The sequence below is a fragment of the Rattus norvegicus genome, chromosome 6 (genome assembly GCF_021556685.1).
Source record: "Rattus norvegicus strain SHRSP/BbbUtx chromosome 6, alternate assembly SHRSP_T2T, whole genome shotgun sequence".
In the NCBI taxonomy this organism is placed as follows: Eukaryota; Metazoa; Chordata; class Mammalia; order Rodentia; family Muridae; genus Rattus; species Rattus norvegicus.
The window spans coordinates 100,860,046-100,879,950 of NC_141539.1; the positions used below are offsets into that span (position 1 = coordinate 100,860,046).

Genomic DNA, 19,905 nt, shown 5'->3' on the forward strand with positions numbered 1-19,905 from the left:
TAATAGCGGTTCGGGACGAGAGTGGGAGTGTGGTGATGTCATCCTGAGTTCACAGATTGAGTAATTAGCTGGAAAATCCAATTGACACCTACAGGACGGATTCCCAAGGACCCACTTTCTCCTGAGGGTCGTTGTTTGAGGCGGCTCTCCACATCCTATCCTGCAGAATGCCGCGCGCGCGCGCGAAGGCGGGGGTGCTCATTAATCTGCATTGTTAAACAAGCACCTCCTTATCTCACCTCCGTAGGTGTCGTCGAGGTCTGGGCTCCTTGACACTCTTAAGAAGCAGATAGAAGCTCACGTTCCTCTAAGGTTCCACCTGGGTTTAAAGACCGGATTGCGGTCCGGTCGCTGATTTGTAGATCCTAGGCATCCACCCACAGTGAAGAAGTGAAACCCGCCTGAAAGTGTTCTAGGAGAGTCGGCTTCCCCTTTGTCTCCAGCTGCGGGTAGGCATAGAGGCAGAGGCTGGTGAACCTGCATTCGGAGTTAGTTCGTTGCTCCAGCCACCTGCAAGGGTCTGGAAGGAGGAGGGAAAGTTGCGGTGGCCGCGGAGAGGCGGCTCCGCCCCCAGTGCGCTGCTCCGGGCGGCGGCGAGCGCGGGACTGGGCGGGCCGAGAGGCGCGGGGCGTGGTCTGCAGCCTCCAGTCCAGAGCGGTGCGCGCTCGGCTGCGCCGCAAGCCTTCGGCCGCACGGAAGAGCGAGCGGGAGAGCGATCGAGGGGCGCCATCGAGGCAGTGAGGCGAGAGGGGCGCGGAGCAGGGCGGGTCGAGCTTCGGCCCTCGCCTCCCGGCGGGGCAGACATCGGTGAGCGCGGCCGCGGGGGGCCCCCCGCGCCCTAAAGCGCCCTGCGAGAGCGGGAGGGCGGGGAAGAGGCGGGCACGAGCCCAGAGGAGTCCCCCGAGCGCGGCGGGGAGCCCGGGGGCCCACGGGAGTCTCCGGATGCGGGGCTCCCAGCCGGGAAACTTCACCCGGGCGGGGCGCGCGGGGCGCGCGGGGCGCTGTAAACTTAGCGGCGGGCGGGGCACCCCGGGGATCCCGACGAGCGCCAGCGGTTGGTGTTGGTGTCCCCGGCTTCTTTGTGTCACCTCCGGGCCCGGCCCGCGGGTGCACCCGGCTCGGCTCCGGGGCTCCCCGCCGTCCCCCTAGCCCTGCCCAGGCGGGCGCGCTCGACTGATTGTTTGCATTCCTCGCGTCACGCCTGGGCGGGAAAGATTTTGAACCGGGTTTTAGAACAGTGAAGCTGCGGCGCAGAGATTGCAAAACCACGGGCGGCGGGAGACTAGCCCCGGGGACCGGAGAACCTGCAGCCGGGGCGCACCACCGTTGCACAGGACGCTGGACCCTTGCATTGGAGGAGAAGGGGCGGGTGCGGCGGCCCTGAGCCTGGGCAGGGCGGAGAGGGGGCGCTGGGACCGCGGGGATTATAATTCCTTTTTGATCGCTTGCGGTCTTTGTTGTCTGTACGATTGCCTTTAGGGTCTGATGGTAGCACCTGGTCCTCCTTAGGGTCTCTCTCTTGAGGTCTGAATGGGGCGGGGTGTGGGAGGGGGTCGTGGATTGCCTCAAAGGCTGCTGGCTATGGGAGCCGCTGCATTAGATGGAGGTGAAGAAGTCCAGTGTTAACACTTGCCTTTGTGGACGCGCCTTATTTCCGAAAGTTGTTTTTCCCTCCCCTAGTGGAAGGGAGCGTCGGGACCGAGTGGCAGCAGGCGCGGTTGTGTACAGGCACTGTGTAGCCCGAGCCAAACCGGAGAGGGTCTTGGTGGCCCTGGGGCTTAGAAAATGTTTGAAAAGTTTTATTTAAAGCAACTCCACCTGCTTCCCTAAAAGTTTCCATCGCTCCAAAGCTCTTGCTGCAGGTAACTGTGGCTGTGCTCGAAAGATCCCATCGCTTGTTCGGGTGGGGGCACAGTTAAACATATCTGGCCTCCTCGAAGCTCCCGTACCAGCAAACGCCAGCATGGGAGAAGGAGCATTCGGTTTTTATGGCCTAGGAGTTTTGGCGTGTTTACACGCTTCAACGCATGACTGGGGCTCCGGTTTTCTTTCTGGAAAGTTCTCAAGACTCCCAAAGGCTTTCCCTGCGGAGACTACTGTGTGGCTTCTGTCCTGCCTGTCAGCCGTCTTCTCCCCCGCAACTCCCCACCCAGCCGGGGCGGTGGGAACAGGTGTAATACTCATAAAGTTTTATTGGTGAAGCCGCTGGCAAAGTCAAAAATGAGTAAACCGTGGAAGGGTTTTGGTCTTCGCCTACCTAGTTAAGAAGCTTCCATTTTGTTTTGTTTAGATACAGGGTCTCTCAGGTAATCGAAGTTGACTTTGAGCCCCTTGTTGCAGCCTAGGTGCTGGAATTACAACTTTGAGTCACCGCTCGTGATTTAACAAGCTTCTATTTGAATTAAAAAAAAATCCAAAATTAAACCAGTTTGAATCAACTTGTCTGATACAATAAGAGTCTCTCTCTCTCTCTCTCTCTCTCTCTCTCTCTCTCTCTCTCTCTCTTAAAAAAAGTGTAAGTTTACCCATTTAGAAATTTTATTAGCGTTTCAATGGACTCGGGCTAATGGTGTTGCTGGATATCGAGCGGTGTGTTTACAGGACTGAGTCACAGTGGGTTGAGTCTGGTGTGCCCACAGTAGCACCCAGTGAAAGTTTACTGGAGGATTCAAAGCAGAATGGGTCCCCTTCAAGTAACTGCCAGGGACAAAAAGCCACTTATCATTCATTGGTTGTGACTCATCATGTGTTTTAAGCAGAGATTTTCAGTAACTTCACAAACACGCATATGTGCAAATAGGCTTGTGCAATGTGCCGTTCACGGGGCTGGATTCTGGGAGACCAAAATAATAACAAGCAGTCATTTGTGAGCTCACATATAGCCCGTGATTAACTTGCTCATCTGGAAGCCTTTCTTGAGAATGTAGGTTGCGTTATGCTAGGTGTGGGGACTGTAGAGTGGACAAGGCAGCTGGGGTCACTTCCTTTATATACTGGAGAAAGCAGGTGGAAAATAAAATACCATTTACTAAAGTAACCGCATGTTTTGTACCTTATGTGCTCAATTACTAGGGGTTAAACTCGTGGCTTAATTTATGTTCGTCCACTGAGATATACCCCAGCCCTTTTCTCTTTCATTTTGAGGTCAGGACTTGTTAAGTGGCAGCAGGCTGGCTTTGAACTTGTTTGGAATCTTCCTGCCTCAGTCTTCCAAATAGCTGAGTTGCTGGGAGGGTTCTCTACTGGTCCAGTTTAATCACAGCATTTGAAGTGTAAATTAGATCACCTTCTACTCCTCTTCCAAACCCTCTAAATGCCCTTCTAGTTTGCTCTGATGGGCACAGACCTGGGTTGGGGGGTTGGGGGTTGCTCCTAGAGCCACACCCCTTCCGGTTTCTAGTTCTTCATCCTTTTACCCATTCCATGTCCCTTCTCTCTCCTCGCCTTGCCCAAGTGTCTTAGTCACAGCAGCAGCTTTCTGTCTGCTAACAGTCTTTGTTCTGAGATATGGTCTCTCCCCTGCTTTCCTCATTGTAGCCTCCACTCATAGCTCAATGCCGTTGTCTCAGTAACTCTCAGGTTTAAAAATCACACCCTAGCAACTCCCATTCTTCCTTCATAACTTTTGTCTCCATAGAACCTATGGTTGCCTAAGGTATAATGAATGCATCACTCTCTAGTTTATAATTTGTCTTCCTGCACTAACACATCCTTACCCCCAAGCTTTCTCTGAGCCATCTTACCCACTGCTGTATCTTCTTTCCTTGTTTTTTGAGACAGTCAGGTAGCCCAGGCTGACCTTGACTTTGCCGTGGTGGAGTCGTGGATGATCTTGAACCCATACTCCTACTTTTACCTCCCCAGTGCTAACTACAGGCGTGAGCCCTGGAAGCCTGCCTCACTACAGTATGCTTGGAGTCCGGAAGAGTGCCTGGTGTGCAGCCTGGTGTGCAGTAGGTCCTCCTTAGTGTCAAGTAGATGGAGGGGAATGATGGGAGCTGAGGCGGACTAGCCAGTGGGGTCCTGGAAGGTGACAGTGGTACCAAGACTTGAGAGGGGGAGGGAAGTAGCTTCTCATCCCCCATCCCCGTGTGTGGGGTGAGAGGTTGTGGAGTGGAGACAGGCCTAGAGGCAGATCATGCAGTGGGTCAGTGTGTGCAGAGGCCTTGGGGCAGCAAAGAACCGGGCTGCTGTGGATTTATGGGTCACTGTCGTTAGGCAGCTCTACTACTAAGGGAGTGTAGAAAGCAATGATGGAGGTCGTGTGGCATGAACAGCTATAACCCCAGCACGGTCGAGGCAGAGGTAAGAGGCTTGACTGAGCCAGAGTAAGACCCTATCTCAAAAAGTGAGGAGAAAAAAAAAAGGAGGAGAGGCATGCATGTGGAAATGGGGTGCAAATCATGCAGGGCCTTCTTGGAAGTTGCATGGACTCCCTGTCTGTACTCTTTATTTGTCCCATTTTATGGTTAAAAAACACCAGAATTGGGGGAGATTATGTATGTCAGAGCCTGGGATAAGAAACCTCTGACCCGAAGCTTCTAGGTTTCACTATTGTACCAAAGTCAAAGGATCCATCCCCATGCTGATGGATCTGCGAGTGCAGGGAAAAGGCCTGGTGCAGTGCTCACTTGCAGGGACAGTAGTCTGGAGCTTCCTGGGACTGTGGGGTGTGGTGGGGGAAGGGAAACACCTGAGTCTGTCCAGGAGTAGGACAGGCCAACTGGGAAAACAGCAGAACCATTTCCCTGCGTGTAACGGTTATGAGAAAAGTCAGTGTGGTGATATATTATTTAAGAGGTAGCATTGATATAAAATAGAGTTTATTCATCAAGACTTCACTGTGGGAAGCTTAAAAGCAAACAAGAACCAGGTGTGGTAGTCACATCTGTAATCCTAGCCATGGGGTGGAGGCCACAGGATAGATAGTTCAGGGCCTCATAGCTAGTCTACATGAGACTTGGATGCAAAAAAACAAAGACATATGAGACCTTGTCTCACAAAATCAAATCCAGAATAATGCAAACACCGCCCTGCCAAGTCCCCAAACCAAAAAGTCCCACCTAACTTGGGAGTGTAGCTCAATGCTAAAGACCAGGTCAAAAGTGTGTGAGCTCCCCAACAACACACACACACACACACACACACACACACACACACACACACACACACACACACACACGGGACTGGGTCTGGGAGAAAGGAGTTGGAGACACGCTTTTACTATAACAATGGCTTGTGTCAAATGTCCTTTTTTCTGTTTTCACGAAATAAAAGATTGTATCTGAGTTAGTGTAAAACCACCTTTGATTAGTACCCGTAAGTCTTTATGAACTTGTAGGCAATATTCTTTCTTGATTTTTACTTTAAATTGTCTGGAATACCAATATTTAGGTTTTATTTTTTTTTAAAGAGTTTAATTCTAATTTTAGTTACGGCGGTGTGTGCATGTGCATGTGAATTCTGATACCAGACTAGGGCACTGGACCTCTGGAGCCAGGGTTACAGATGGCTACACTAGGAACTGAACTTGGATCCTGAGGAGGAAGAGCAGCAAGTATTCTAAACTCCTGAGTCATCATCTCTCCGCCCCCCACCCCCATATTTTATCATTTTGGAGGGGCTGCTGTATGCTGCTCAGGTTGGTCTCAAAGTCCTGGGCTCAAGTGCTCTTGCTGCCTCACTTTCCTGAGTAGCTAGGATCACAGCCCTGTACCACCACGGTTGGCTTTCTAATGTTTTGACTCAAATGTAGATATGTGAAACTGTCTCTCCTCTGGCCTCCCCTAGTTCCCCAACCCTCCTTTCCACACAGTCACTGGAGAGTTTGACCTATGGAGCTGAACTTCTGGGATGGGATATCGTGTTATCTCTGCCTCTTTGCTGTGACTTTCGAAAGATCGCATAACCGTCTTGAGAGTCACTCATGTTGTCCCATCAGGAGAGCTTTCCTTCTTAGCATTTACGTATTAAAATTTCCATTTTATTTATTATTGTGTGTGTGTGTGTGTGTGTGTGTGTCTGTCTGTCTGTCTGTCTGTCTGTCTGTCTGTCTGCTCAGAGGACAATTTTCTGAAACCATGTGTCTTTCTATTTGTTGAGGCAGGGTCTTTCTAACTTCTGCTCTGCTAAGTATCACAGCCACAGGCCGGAGTGCTTCTGGGCAGTTCCCTTGGCTCTGCCTCCCTTCTCACTATGGGAGTGCTGGGATTACACGTGAGAGCACAGAATCCAGCTTTTTAGATCAGGGCTCCGGGGATTGAACTCAGGTCCTTGTTTATGAGGCGAATTGGTTTTACCTGCTGAGCCACATCTCAGCTCTTTGAAAAAAAATTTTTTTTTTAAAAAGTTTTATTTATTTATTTATTTAATTTATTTTTATATTTATCATTGTTGGTGTGTGTGATGCGTGCGTTGGTTCCTTTGTGCCATGACATGTGTGGAGGTCAGAGGAAGACATGGAGTAATTGGTTCTCTCCCTTCACCTTTGCATGGGTTCAGGGGACCCAATTCAGGTTGTTAGGCTTGGTGACAGGTGCCTGTGTCCCCCGAGCCATGTCTTTAGCCCTTTATGACTAAGTTATTATTTAGAATTTTAATTCTTTTTTAATAAGATGTGTTTGTAAATACAAACATTGCATTTTTCTCCTTGTGTTTTCAGGATTGTTTGTGTATTGTTTTAAGTCCTTTATCAGATACTCAACAGAACACTCCAGACTGGACAATTCATAGTATACAGAACTTTACCGGAAGGCTAAGACCTTACAGGACCTTCTTCCTGCATTGTCCCTTCAAGGGAAGGTCAGGCCTAGTAATGGCAGATGCCACCATGGCATCCGTAATCCACTCCCGCAGGCCAAGTCCTGTGTGGCCTCTTAAAGGTCCCACCTCTTTTTAAAATTATTATTTTTTATATGGGTACACCGTAGTTGTCTTCAGACACACCAGAAGAAGACATTGGATCCCATTAAAGATGGTTGTGAGCCACCATGTGGTTGCTGGGAATTGAACTCAGGACCTCTGGAAGAGCAGTCAGTGCTCTTAACCCCTGAGCCATCTCTCCAGCCTAAGATCCCACCCCTTAGTGCTGTTGGGAACCGTACCAGTGCCTTCCTTGCATTACTTTTACAGTTACTTTTTGGGGTTCCAGTTCTGATTTATTGGTTTATTCTTTGTGGACTGTACTTCTGGTATCTCTAGAAAAGTCTCACAGAGATTTTCTGAGGTTTTTGTTCTAAAGGGTTTACAGCTGTGCTTGTACATTTAGGCCCACGAACTCTCTTTTTGCTTCTACCACGAAGTGTGATGGGGAGTCCCCTCCACCCCTGCCAGCAGTATTGACTGTTTGGAGACAGTGTCTGGAGACAGGGTTTAGGGGCATCCGTTACCAGCATCTAGGACCTAGAGGTCAAAGGACCTTGAGAGTCCTGCAGTTGGAGGGACCTCCTCACAGAGCATCATTTAGCAGAGATGTTGGGGGACCTGGACCTCAGCGAAGCCGCTCTCTAGTCTTCTCTCCTCTATTTGATTCCCTCTTTCCTCCCTTTCTATTTTTCTCTCATTACACATTTAATGAACGTATGTGTTCACGTACACCCATGTGTGCCATGGTATACACGTGCAGGTCAGAGGATAGCTTGTGGGAATTGGAAGCTCCCGGGGATTGAGTTTAGACGTCAGGGTTGGCGGCAAGCGCCTTTGTTTGCTGAGCCCTCGGGTTGGCGGCAAGCGCCTTTGTTTGCTGAGCCCTCTTGCTCGCCCAAGAACTGTAAAAATCTTATTTTTATCTCTGTTTGTGGTTGCTGGGCATCATCCTTTGTGCTTAACGATTGCAGCACCTCAGGGTTTCTCTGAGAGTGGCCTAACACCACTTCCCGTGGGTTGGTGATGCTCCCTTCCCTCCCTCCCCGCTCTCCTCTCTCCCTCTCTCCCTTTCCCACCCGCTCACCACAGTGTCCTGATAACCGACTGGGTTGGCCTTGAACTGGTAGCATCCTGCAGCTTCTGCCTCTTGAGTGCGGGATTTATGGGCATAACTCACCACAGCAGCATTGTCCTTTGTGAGCTTGGCATTGTCCTTGTGCCTTTGCTTCTCGTTTGTCCTAAAGTTCGTACTATAATAATAAGAAAGATCGCCGAGTATTCACTCACGCAGTAGCCTTGGGTGCTTATGGGTTTTATTTTATTTTACTTCATTTATATGAAAGAAAAAAAATAAAGGTTTTTGTAGGTGATTAGATTTTTTTTCCTTTTTTTTTTCTTTTTTTCGGAGCTGGGGATCGAACCCAGGGCCTTGTGCTTCCTAGGCAAGCGCTCTACCACTGAGCTAAATCCCCAACCTCGGTGATTAGATTTTTAAATACAGTCCAGTTGATAAAGTTAAATACATTTTTGAAGAAAGCTATTAAACCCAGAAATCAAGACAGGTTTCATATAGCCCAGGCTAGCTCTAACTAGCTATGTAGCCAAAGATAACCTTGGATTCCTGGTTGCTTTTCCTCCACCTCCTGAGTGATGAGATCAAAGTCAAGCATGGGCCAACATATCCAGTAAAGCAAGCAAATGTCTAGCCTTCCCCCATTTTGGACTAGAGGGTCTATTTGGAGTCCTGTCTGTCCTGGACCTTACTTTGTAAACTGGGCTGACCTTGAACTTCCTATTCCCCGGCCTCTGCTTCCCAAGGGCCAGATTTTCAAATGTGCACTACGATACCCGATCTGAAAATCAGTCTTAAGCTGGGCTGACTGATGTATCACAGACAGTTGTAGCCAACAGAGCATCTAGGGGGCATCAGACAAGCACAACCGTTGGACTTGGGGTGCATATAGTCAAGTCCAGCGAGCACACTAGATTTCCTTTCCCCTGACAGCATCAGGAGGAGGGAGGTGAATGGGCAGAAGCAATCTATCCCAGCTGACACTGACCAGGCCCTGAGAGGCTCTGAATGATGCATTTGAAAGCATTTCTTCCCACCGGTGTGTAAGTTGAAAAGCAGCTGCTTCTAGTCCTCAGGCCAGAGAAACATCTCACAAAAGTCAGCTTCAAGCTCCTCAAGTCTGTTGATGGTGGGACTTCAAGGTGAGATGCGGTTTTCAGTCCCTTTGGAATGTGCCATCCACTTCGGCTCTGGCTGACTCTCCTCCTCCTTTTGGGTACCACCAGCATTTATGGTTTATATCAGTGGATGGGGAGCTTTTCTGTATATTCAAATCATGTGATTAGTCATTTTGTTAGTATCTGTTGGATCTGAGTTCTGGTACCAAGATGAAAATCAGTGTCCCGTTGCTCTTAGCTAGTCATCTAATGGGAGAAATTCCCACACACCGTTGTAGTGAGGTCTGTCACTGGTCATCACTGGGGGAAAAGTGAGAGCATAGCAGCTGCTTCTCAAAGTGCAGTCTGGTACACTGGGCATGGTGGCTCATTCCTGTGCTCCCAGCACTCAGAAAGAAGAGACAGAAAGACTGTCAAAAGTTCAAGGCCAACTTTTTCTATACAGTGTGTTTCATACCTGTTAGAGCTACAAAGTATGACCCCCATCTCAACTTTCCCCCAGACAAAACAACAAGAAACAAAAGGTTTGGGAAACCAGTTTTCAGTCTACAGATCGAGTCAAACCGTGGCTGGTGGGGCCGGCAGTCTGTCTGTAAAGAAGGCCGGAAAGGCTCTCAGTTGTGTGACCAAGCCACTGGGGCAGAGGAGAAGAGGGTAGCGGAGAATTCTCTCTCTCAGCTCCTAAAGTCTGTGAGCTTCGGTTTAGAGATGTGGCACTTCCCCCCAGAGATGGAACTGAGAAAATTTCATATGGAAATTTTCAATTTCATATGGAAAACCCTAACTGTATGTAGGGAAAACCCGTGTCTGTAATCCCAGCATTCGAAAAGACTAGGGGTTGGTGGCATTCTCGCCTAACGTGTGGTGCCAAAGCCCTTGGTTCTCCTCATCCCTGCATAAATCAAGTGTGGCAGGTACCTGTAGTTCTAATGCTCAGAGAGAGGCAGTAAGGACAATGGTAAGCTCCAGTTCATCTCTGCTGCAAAGTGAGTTTGGAGTCAGCCTGGGCCACAGGAGACACTAGCTCAAAAACAAACAGTCGGCCATTAAAGGCCAGGAGAGTAAGGGCACGTGGCATCAAGCCTCATTAGCTGATTTTGAGCTCTGGAGCTCACATGGACCTGAGAACTGACTCCTGAAAGTTGTGCTCCGAGTTCCACACATGCCCATAGTACCTAACTAACAAAGATGACAACCAGGCTCCCAACCCCCTCCCCAAATGAGTCATGATGTAGGTGATCAAAAGTGATCAAAAATTATGTCTGGTCTTAGACCAGTAGTAAATTGAGTTTTTTGAAACATTTAATTAGAAAGATTTCTGGGCTAGAGAGATGGCTCAGTGGTTAAGAGCACTGACTGCTCTTCCAGAGGTCCTGAGTTCAAATCCCAGCAACCACATGGTGGCTCACAACCATCTGCAATGGGATCCACTGCCCTCTTCTGGTGTGTCTGAAGACAGCTACAGAGTACCCACATATATGAAATAAATAAATAAATAAACCTTAAAAAACAAAGAGGAAGGTTTCTAATGTTCCCCAAAGCAGAGATAACAGTGAATGAACCCCATTGAGCCATTACTGGTACCCGTGATGACCAAACTTACCATCTTCACCTTTCCCGGGATGCTGGAGAGCATTGAGGTAAAGTCTATATACGGTGTTGTCTCTCCCGTAAGAAACTGGGTCTTACATTATTTGGCTTTTAGGATGCTCGAGACAAAATTTGAATGAACCATGGATACTTTTCTTTAGAGCTCACTTGTACAAAGACGAATAAAAGAAAACCAGTGTGGCCATATATCTCTACCTGATTAGCATGATAAAGTCATTGCAGGTCAGCAGGCTTGTCATCACCCTGAGTGTTATTAAAACTTTATGTACAGCAGTATTGTGGTAACATCTAGCACATTCTATTTAAAGATCATATTTCACAAAAGTACGATCTCTAACCCCCCCATCCCACTAAAATTGAATTGTGCTTGCAGGGACACTTCTAATTTGAAAGGCAGGTTTTGGGGAAAGGATGGGTATGAGAAGGTTTTTTTTTTTGTTTTTTTGTTTTTGTTTTTGTTTTTGTTTTTTTTTTTTTTGGTTCTTTTTTTCGGGAGCTGGGGACCGAACCCAGGGCCTTGCACTTCCTAGGCAAGCGCTCTACCACTGAGCTAAATCCCCAACCCGAGAAGGTTTTGAAGGTTTGGAGGGCAGAGTTTTACAAGTCAATTAAGACTTCTCAGGACTCGTTCCAGAAGTTCAGTCACCTCATTTGGGCTGAGGCTGTGTAGCTCAGTGGTGGACCTGTGCTTGCCCCATGTGGGAGGCCTGGGTTCTAGCCCCAGAACTAAAAGAATAACAAACCCGAATCAAAACAAACCACACTGGTCTTAGTGTCCCGATGTGCAGTGTTTTCTTCAAGGTTATAATAACATGGTTTGGCAGAGACCAGCCTCTGGGGTGTTTAGTTTTGTGGGGAGAGAGGGCAGAACTGATTTGTACAGGGTCTACCTGTTTTTCTCAGGCTCAGACATCGAGTGTGGCATCGGGAGGGCAAGGCTGATTTTATCACCTATGACTAAGATCTTCATGCTTAGCCGCTTCGGCGTGAGTCATTAATTAAGGGCTCATACCACAGGAGTTAGCTAATTCTCACTTAAAAACACTCGCTCAGGAACAGGGCCAGCTACAATTCAGATGACCACCTTCAGGTTCGACTCTAAAACCTCAGACAACGTCCAATCCAGTTATCCGTGGATGAAATCGGTGTGGGATTTATTTACATCAAACACCATTTGTGAGCATTCCCGGGCCCCTCAGATGGATACAGAAACCCTTGACCCAAAGGTCTGGGAGGTGTGACCACTGTGTTGTTGGGTACACTAATGCATGGCAAAACTGTTGGTTGACGAGTTTGAACTGCAGGTTCAGAAAGGAAAGGAGAAGTTGCAAAGGAGGCATGACTGTAAATTCTGTTTATAAAGTGAAATGTGTGTTTATTTTCTGCACTTCCCTATTGGCAGTGGACATGGGTCCCTGGCATACTCCCATCAAAACATCCTTCCTAGTCCCCCGTTTGCTGTTATGGAGGAGGAAAAGTTTCCCCTGTTAAGATATAAGGGCATACCCAAGGGTTTTAAAAGAGAGCTTGCCACCTTCCAGGCCTGGTGCTTGCTTTCTCATTGCGGGGGAAACTTCACCTCTGTTGGGTAATAATTAATTTTATGATTTGTTTCCTCAAGGATGGAGTGTTTTCCCCTCTGGCTTGCATGAAAAGCCACTCCTCCTGGCTGTTCACCCCCGCCAGCCAACAAATGAGTTAGCAAGGTTCTTTGTGGGTGCTGTTCCTGGGAGTCAGAGGGAGAGCCGGCTTTGTCTGTCTGTGAGTCATCTCTGTGTCTCACGGTTGGCTCTGTGTTTTCTTAGCAACTGCCGCAGATTTCAGGTCTGAGCAGGGAAAGCATGTTTTGAAATGACCTGGCATACTCTCTCAGGATCTACGTACATGCCTGTGAAGCCTTGTAAACATGTACTGAATATACTGGAAAGAATGGAAGAATGAACATTTTCCCCCGCCCCTATTTCTTAAGCAGTTTCTGTTCTGAATTGTATGTGGGGGGAACCGGGTGGGCGGGAGTCAGAGTAGAAAGGGAGAAATGAATCCTGGGCACTGTCAGTCTATAGATGCCCCAGGTCAGGCACGATTGACTGAGGTCTTCAACACATGCTGAACTCTGCTCCCCTGTGTCACAATTGATCTCAGAGCTGTGACATTAAGGAACTCTGGTGCGGTGGGGTTGAGAACGTGGTCCCTAAAATCAGTTCAACGTTGGCTCAAGTCCTGGCTCCGGCCCTTAGGGGCTGTATCACTTGGAGCAGAGGAAAGATGAGGTTAAGGGACTGCCTCTTTCTAGGGGCTCTGAGTCTTAATTGTGTAAGGCGGGTAACAACAGCACAGTGCCTACAGAGCATGGGTCCTAAGTCCTCGTTACTGCAGGCATTACTGTTGTGGCAAACGCCTGACCAAAGGGGAGAGGGTTTACGGTTTGAGGGAATACAGTCGGCCCTGGCGGGGAAGGCATAGATGGCACTGGTCATATCGAGTGCAGCCAGGGAGCAGAGCAGACATAGAGAAGAACACTGCTGGTGATCAGTGGCCTTTCTCCCCTCAGCACCCCCTTTAAAGACAGTCTTGTAGCCCAGGCAAGACTTCAGATACGTTGAGCTCAGCTGAGCATGACTGAACTCCCGACTTCCCTGTGAACTCAGTTTTACCTTTCTTTCCTTCTCCTTCCTTTCTCCCTCCCTCCCTCCCTCCCTCCCTCCCTCCCTCCCTCCCTCCCTCCTTCCTTCCTTCCTTCCTTCCTTCCTTCCTTCCTTCCTTCCTTCCTTCCTTCCTTCCTTCCTCCGCCTCTGTGCATCTTCTGCCTTCTTTTTCTCTTCCTCTTTCCCAGCCACCACCTACACCTCGAGCTTCCTTCCTTCTTCCCTTTTATTCAGTCTAGAAGTCCGTCTAGGAGCTGGCACCAACCCCATTCAGGGTGGATCTTTCCTTCCTCTCTAGAAACGCCCTCACAGACAACACTCAAAGTTGTGCCCCAATGATTCCCCGGGGCTCATAATCCAATCACATTAGAAACAATAACCATTCCATTATGTTGAATTCAAGGGTGCCATGCTCAAGTGACAGATGTTTGTGGGCATCCGAAACAGAGCAGACGTGGCTCTGGATACTTCACTGAGTAACTGGGGAAGGTGGCCAACGAACAAGTCTCCACAATGTCTCTGGAATGGAGGACCGGCTGGCTGCAGACAGGCACAGCGCTGTGGGTGCACCCGGCCAGCTTCTGGGAGGCTGGAGCTAATTTTAATAGCATGGTCGAGCTGTGTATGTAATTGGCCTATAATGGCCCACGAGGGTTTATGCATAGGGAATGGGAGAGTACATTTCACACTGAAGGGAAGGCACAGGTTCGGGGCAGACTTTGGTGAGGGAGAACACAGGAGGTGTAGGTGGCAGTTACTTTGGATAATTTGGATGGGTTTGGCTCGCAGAGTGTTCGGATTATATCCTGATAGCCAGAGGGAAACCAAAATGGCTGATCGGTGTGAGATGTTTCATGAACAAATGTTCTAAAAAGATGTATCAGAGGAAGCCGGGGATATCGCTCAATTGCTAGAATGTTTGCCCAGGATACTCAAAGCCCTAGGTCAGTCCCCAACACCACGTCGGGTGGCTGTGGTGGTGCGTGCCTATAATCCAAGAACCTAGGAAGCAGAGGGAAGATCAGAACTCCAGGATCAGGTGTATCCTCAGCTACATGGAGATTTTTAAGGCTAGCATGGGCTACAAGAGATCCTGGGTCACATGAGACTCTCTCTCTCTCTCTCTCTCTCTCTCTCTCTCTCTCTCTCTCTCTCACATACACACACACACACACACACACACACACACACACACACACACACATGCGGGGTTACATGGGACTCTTACACGCATGTGCACACAGATAGCTATGCTAGAGGCAGGCAGCCCAAATACAGGGAGTCAGGTGAGTGAGAACAGCGTTGCAGAACAGTGAAAGAGGAGTGGAGAGGGAGGAGTGTAAAGTAGGTGCCACACTTAATGCTGAGAGGAAGAGAGAAGGATAGGGAGAGGGAGAAAAGGAGGGAGAGAGAGAGAGGGAGAGGGAGAGAGGGAGGAAGAGGGAGAGAAAGAGAGATTGGCAATGTGGCGGTCAGGTGCTTGTTGTCAACCTGACAGCTATCTAGCAGTTGTAAAAATTCAGTTTTGAAAAGAGGAAACTGGCATTGATTGAGTACAAACTCTTTCAGTTTTAAGCTAAGCACTTTCACAACATTTATATAATTGTAGCGATGAGTTTTCACTACTCTGCTTTGTGTTCCCAGCTGTTCAGTTAGAACGAGTGCACCCGCCCAGGAGCTATCTCGGGTCCACGAGTGGAAACACACACCTGCCAGTTAATTTTAACATGCCTTGGGCTGGGCACTCCTAAACCTTCCCCTGCTACCCCAGAACCACTTCCCTGAAGTCCCACATGGTTGGGTGGCTTTATCTCCTGCCACTGCTGTGCTACTGTGTCCCACTCTTCTTCCCCCAGTCCTGGAGATTCTCCCGATCTTATCTGCATCCTACATCACAACTCTCAGTGTCCTGCCCTGTGCCCAGCCATTGGCCATTGGCATCTTTATTGATAGATCACAAACCAACTGGAGACAAAGACCTTCAGCATCCGGACACCCAGATTTAAAGCATTAACACCAATCTCAAACAACAATAACAACAACAACAACAAGAAGACAGGGTTCAGGATTGCATCCCTGGCTGTTCTGTAACTTACTCTGTAGACCAGGCTGGCCTCAAACTCAAGAAATCTGCCTGCCTCAGCCTTTTTTTTTTTTTTAAAGATTTATTTATTTATTATATATAAGTACACTGTAACTGTCTTCAGACACACCAGAAGAGGTCATCAGATCTCATTACCAATGGTTGTGAGCCATCATGTGGTTGCTGGGATTTGAAGAACAGTCAGTGCTCTTGACCACTGAGCCATCTCTCCAGCCCCTGCCTCTGCCTCTTGAGTGCTGGGACTAAACATGTGAGCCACCCACACCTGACTTTTCACAAATTATTAGTTGAAAGCAAAACTTTCTCCTTCCTTCCACCTTTTTTCCTCCTTCTTCCTACTCTTATGCTTATTAATACATTTAATTTATTTTTATTTTTTTAATGATGCATCTATGTGAGCGTTTGTTCCGTGAGTGCAGTGTTTGTAGTGACCACAAGAGGGCATCAGATTCCCTGGGGGTGGAGCTGCAGGTGCTGGCCTGCTGACTGATGTAAGTGCTGGGAACCAAACTCTGATCCTCTGCAAGCAGCAGTCAGTGCCCTTGACTGCTGAGTCATCTCTTCAGCCCCGCAGTCACTCATGAGACAAAATCTCACTGTGGTGCTTACCTCTAAGCAGTCCTGCCTCAGCTTCTCTAGTGACGGAACTCCAAATGCGTATCATCGTAGCCCGATAAAGCATTGACCTTGGGGACGGAGACATGGCTCAGTGGTTACAAGCATTGGTTGCTCTTCCAGAAGATCTGAACTCAATTCCTAGTACCGTGGAGTGGCTCACAGTTCTAGGGAACCCAGGCTTGCTTCTGTCTGCTGCAGGTACCCCACACATGCAGTGCACAGACATACTTGCAGACAGAACACCCATACAGGTAGAATAAACATTAAGGAAAAAAACACCCAACCTTGATATTTCCAACCTATCTCAATGTTGGCTCTGTCTTCCAGCTAGAAGAACGAGCGCAACAAATAAATGCCCCTCCAAATGACGATGACGATGATGATGATGGCGATGGCGATGACAGGGCATTGTTAAGTTGCCCAGGCTGGCTTTGGGCTTGAATCTAACTTACTGCTTCAGCTTCCTGCGTAGCCGGATTGCAGGCATTTGCCACTAGCCCCATCTTGTTGTCTCCCTCAGTAGAGGAAGAAACACGTGATCCTGGGGTCACATTGTGGTTGTAGATAAAATTAGAAGAGAACTGACATCCCAAAGTTTTCCTCAACATACAATACATAAAAAGTAATGAAAATAACTATGAAAATTTAAATATCCGTGGTTCCTTTAAAAACTCAATCTGAAACTTAAGTGTCTTTTAAGATTCTGTTTTCAAGACACAAACCCAACACACATGCACACACGCTCACGTGCACACACTATACACACTATGTGCCCACACTCTACACACACTACATATACACACATCATGCACACACTACACACACCCACTGAATGCACACACACTATACACATGCACAGATGCTTGCACACACACACACACACACACACACACACACACACACACACACACGGTCCTTCCCGGTTTTGTTTTCACTTTCTGCACTTTCCGCACTTACAGTGCCCTTCCCTAGAGATTATCGCTGTGGATCATTGGTTGTTATGCTTCCCTCATTTGAATGTTTCCAAACCCTCAGAGCCTTGCTGTAATTCGCCTCTCTCTCTAGACTTTGCACTTCCTCCTTTTCACCTAGAAACTTGGTGTCGTGGTTTGTTCCTGAGGTGTCATAAGCACTGGCTCTTATTTTAGTCCTCTGTTCCGAAAGCCCCGCACACATCAACTCTAACCCACTTTAAATATTCTTGGCTTGCCCGGTGGATCCTGGATGTAACCAGGGTAAGAATTTCAAAACCTTGAGCTTCTCACTTGCTGCGAAACCAGTTCTGTTAGTTAATTTGTCACAGCAGTTTGACAGGCAAATGCAGTAGTGGGTACAAGCCTGTTTCTTTTTCCTTCTTCTCTCTGCCTCTCTGTGCCTTTCTGCCTCTCTGTGTCTCTGTCCCTCTCTGAGAAGGAGCAGAGAGGCTGGAGATGCCCCTCAGTCAGCGGCTTGCTTGACTGGTGTGCGCAGCACCCTGGGTTTGACTCTCAATACGGCATAAACCAAGCGTTCAGGGCGGTGTGGCTGTAGACATGTGGCATTAAATTTCTCTACAAATTGTGCACTGAGTGGGAGGATTGGACACATGTTGCCTATTAGGTTTCTTGCTGTAGTGGTTAAGGACGTGGCCTTTGAAGCCAAAAGCATTTGGGTTCAAGTTAGTCCTGCTAATCTCTTGCTGTGTGGCATTGGATAAGTTCGTTAATCTCCCAGGTTCCCTAAAGCGGGTAGATGGGATGTATTTTATAGACTTGCCAAGTCACGGTTTATGGATAGTGTGTGGCTCGAATTAAATGCTGAATAAATATTAGCTTTTCCTTTACCGTTTAGTTGGTTTCAAGCAGACAACCTCCAGTTTGATCACCTTCAAGGGGGAATCCCCGGTTCTTACACAGCGGAATGCTCACTTTTATTAGCCCTGTTAGCCAGTCGAGAGAAGGCTGGTGCAGATCCCTCTTGGTGGTCAGTTCTAAGTGTCACAAGGACTTTCTTGCATTGCAGAGGTCCTTCAGTTTCTCTACATCTTCAAGCATTTGGTTTTGTGCCTACTTAGAAACAGAGTGTAGCCTGTGTAAGCGATCTTTTGAGGTTTGATGGAATTGTTCAGCAATGGGGAGAGAACAGCCTAGACTGTCCTTCCTTATCTCCTTTCTCTCCCTCCTCCTTTCTCTCCCTCTCCTTTCTCTCCCTCCTCCTTTCTCTCCCTCTCCTCTTTTTCTGAGCTGGAGATTGAATCCAGGGCCCCACGCATACTAGGCATGTACTTTACTGTTGAACTCTTTTCCTGTCCTGTGGGGCTGTGTTTCTTCTCGAAGGCTGTGTATGCAGCATGTGGGGGTGGGCTGGGGTGAAGAGAGCTATGAGAAGAGAAAAATAATCCCCAGAAACTCAAAACTCAGTTTGAAATTTCATAAAGGAAGCTGAAGCCCCTGTTCCCTTCCTTAGTCCTTGAACGGAAGGAGTCAGAAGAAATAGATGCATTATGGGAAATTTCATCTTCACGGAAAAAGATTTCATCTTCACGGAAAAAGTGCATGGATTCTAAACACTTTTTTTTTTTTTTTTTTTTAGAAAACTCCCTGAAGAATTGTAATCTCAGAAATAGAAACAGATTAAGCTTGTTGTTGTTGTTTATTCGGGCCGGATAAATTTCAGATGGGGTCACTTTACCCACCACAAGAAAAAGACAGAGGAAGCTGTATGTACAGCACCTTCTGTTCTTTTGGGGAGATGGGAGGGCAGATCGGATCCTAATATGGGACTGAAAGCTGGCAAATTTGTATCCTCTGGGGGAGGGGAGGGCAGATCAGATCCTAAAATGGGACTGAGAGCTGGCAAATTTGTATTCTCCCGGGGAAACTCTGAAAAGCTCTGGTTGTTTCTCTTCAGGTGAAAAAGGTCGGCTTTGTTGGGGAATAAAGTGGAAACTCATTTGCAAGTGTTCCATCGCCCCAGGATTCCACCGGGGAATGGCCCTGACTGCTGAATTCTCCACTGGAGCACAGGATCTCACTAGATAGCTCTGGCTATCCCAGAACTCACTGTGTAGATCACAGGCTGACCTCCAACTCCCAGAGCTGTTCCTGTAATTTCTGGAGTGCTGGGGTTAAAGGCAGGCGCCATTTCTTCTGGCTCCAAATCTGTTTTTGAAGTCATTGTTTCTGCTATTGCTCCACTCAATTCAGTTCTTTTACAATATATTTTTTAATCTTTTATTTTTAATCATCTGAATGTGTGTGTGTGTGTGTATGTGTGCGCGCGCGCGCGCGTGCGCGCATGTGTGTACAACGCCTTTGAGGGCCAGGAGACAGTCTAGATCTTCTGGGGTTAAAGGCAGTTGTGAGCTTTCTGAAATGGGTGCTGGGACTGAACTCAGGTTCCTCTGCAAGAGTAGTGTACGTTTCTAGCCACTGAGATGTGTCTAGTCATCTAAGCATAGCCCAGGCTGGCCCCAAAGGCACAGCATGCCCTACCTACATGTGCCACCAAGACCAGATGGATACTGATTGTCTGTTAAAGTGCTGCATTACTGACTATATGCTAGAAAACTGTGTCTGTCTGTCTGTCCATCTGTCTGTCTGTGACAGGGTCTCTCTGTGCAGCCCTGGCTATCCTAGAGCACTATATAAGTCAGCCTGGAATCAAACTCTCAGAGATCCTCCTGCCTCTGCCTCCCAAGCCCTGGCATCAAGGGCGTGCACCATCGTGCCAAGCACAGAAAGACAGCTCCTAGTTTATACCGATCACAGTCAAGTTTCTAGCTTTTCCCCCAGCTGCTTTCTTGTTAACCAGTTCATCTGATGGTGGTCTGGTCATTAGCTGAAGCTGCGTCCAGTGTTTAGATAGAACTTCCAGTTATCGAAGTGACTTCAA

The 19,905-nt window shown here is 48.1% G+C and overlaps 1 protein-coding gene across 14 annotated transcripts in view; it reads left to right on the plus strand.

Annotated features, from left to right (window-relative positions):
• The first annotated feature begins 630 nt into the window (after window positions 1-630).
• Syne2 (spectrin repeat containing nuclear envelope protein 2) overlaps window positions 631-19,905 on the plus strand; it is a 311,183-nt gene continuing 291,908 nt past the window's right edge. For 13 of the 14 annotated variants that reach the window (XR_015622059.1, XR_015622060.1, XM_087554076.1 and 10 more), the window contains exon 1: window positions 647-807. The gene's annotated coding sequence lies outside the window, so the exon portion shown is untranslated. 14 annotated transcript variants of the gene reach the window in all.